The following is a 1,939-nucleotide window of genomic DNA, read 5'->3' as shown; positions in this document are numbered from 1 at the left end:
ATAGTATTCCATGGTGTATATGTGCCACATTTTCTTTATCCAGTCTATCATTGATGGACATTTGGGTTGGTTCCAAGTCTTTGCTATTGTAAACAATGCTGTGGTAAGCATATGTGTGCATGTGTCTGTATAGTAGAATGATTTATAATCCTTTGGGTATATACCCAGTAATAGGATTGCTGTGTCAAATGGTACTTGTGGTTCTAGAGGAATCACCACACTGTCTTCCACAATGGTTGAACTAATTTACACTATTACCAACAGTGTAAAAGCGTTCCTATTTCTCCACAGCCTCGCCAGTGTCTGTCATTTCCTTACTTTTTAATAATTGCCATTCTAACTGGCATGAGATGGTATCTCATTGTGGTTTTGATTTGCATTTCTCAAATGACCAGTGATAATGAGCTTTGTTTTCATATGTTTGTTGGCCGCATAAATGTCTTCATTCTTTTTTATTATTTATTTATTAAATTAAAAAAAAATAATTTCCTTGGCTGGGTTTGGTCTCACCGTCCCCACCTTCCGTGGTAGGCTGCTGGGGTGGCCTAGGCGGAAAGGCCTTAGGTATCTGGGCCGGAATCTGGGCGGGGGGGACCCGCTCATCTCTCTGCTGTTAGTGCCCCTCCAATGGGGCTGTCTTTTTGGATTCTACCCCCTCAGTGCCCTCTATAGGCTGCAGCTGGTTGGGGGGCCGGGGACCTCGCACAAACCGCCATAGGTAGAAGAAGGGTGGGGGGCGCCGTCATCTGGGCCACTGCCCAGAGTCTTCGCCCGTTCCCCTTCGCTGCCAGGTTCTGTCCCCGGAGGGGATCTCTGCCACCATGGGTGGTGGGACAACTGAGGGAGGCCGGGGATGAATCAGCGGAACCTATGTCGGTTGGGGGCATAACGACTGCCCTTCACGGGCACACCCCCACCCAGGGCCCAGTTACATTAGTGGCTTCTGCACCCTTCTCTCCTTCCACATCAAATTCCACAGTCTCCCCATCTCCAGCCCTGCGCAGAAACTTCCTGGGGTTGTTTCTTTTAACAGCTGTCTGGTGAACAAAGACGTCTTCCTTGGTGTCATTCCGGTTGATGAATCCGTAACCACTCCGGACGCTGAACCATTTGACAGTGCCCAGGACTCGGATTGCCAGCACTGGCTCGTCCGCCTGACTCCGGGCCGGCCGGATCGGGGGAGGGGTGGGGGCGGGGGTTCCCGAGGCTGCCGTCGCCTGGTTGCCCGGGGTGCGGGGCCCCGGCAGCGGGGTTCAAGGCGGCTCTGTCCCCGCCGTGGCCGGCCGCCCGCCCCGCCACCTGCTTTCTGCGGCTCCCCTGCGGGCACCGGTACCACCACTGCTACCACCGCTTCCACCCCTGCCGCCGTCGCGGGCACCGTCGCCGCAGGGACCGCTGTCGCCACCGCTGCAGCCTCCACCTCGTTCTTCCCTCCGGGTCCAGTACCGGCCCTCGCCGCCACCGCCTCGTCCTCCGCCGCAGCCCCGGCCCCTCCCCCCGGCTCGCGAACCCGCTGCCCTGCTCGGTCCTCGCGCTCTGAGCCTCGCCTGCACGCCAATGTCTTCATTCTTAATCGCTGCACCGTTTTTTTTTTTTGAGATGGAGTCTCCCTCTGTCGCCCAGGCTGGAGGGTGGGGCCTGGTGGGAGGTGACTGGGTCACAGGGGCCCATTTCTCATGAATGTTTAGCACTATCCCTGAGGACAGCACTAGATGCTGATCTCATGACAGTGAGTTCTTGTGAGATCTGACTGTTTAAAAGTGTATAGCACCTCCTGCCCACCCACACCGTCCCTCCTGCTCTTGCCATGTAACACACTTACTCTCACTTTGCCTTCTGCCCTGAGTAAAAGCTTCCCAAGGCCTTCCCAGAAGCAGATACTGCCATGGTTCCTTCACAGCCTGCAGAATCATGAGCCAATTAAACCCCTTTTCTAATA

At 55.2% G+C, this 1,939-nt stretch overlaps 1 pseudogene; it reads right to left on the bottom strand.

Annotated features, from left to right (window-relative positions):
* Positions 1 to 466: 466 nt before the first annotated feature.
* LOC103216829 (Y-box-binding protein 2 pseudogene) lies at positions 467 to 1,567 on the bottom strand (annotated as a pseudogene).
* Positions 1,568 to 1,939: the final 372 nt, after the last annotated feature.

Source organism: Chlorocebus sabaeus, chromosome 9 (assembly GCF_047675955.1).
Source record: "Chlorocebus sabaeus isolate Y175 chromosome 9, mChlSab1.0.hap1, whole genome shotgun sequence".
Classification (NCBI taxonomy): domain Eukaryota; kingdom Metazoa; phylum Chordata; class Mammalia; order Primates; family Cercopithecidae; genus Chlorocebus; species Chlorocebus sabaeus.
The sequence above is the reverse complement of the archived record's forward strand: the minus strand, read 5'-3'. Positions and strand labels throughout refer to the sequence as shown.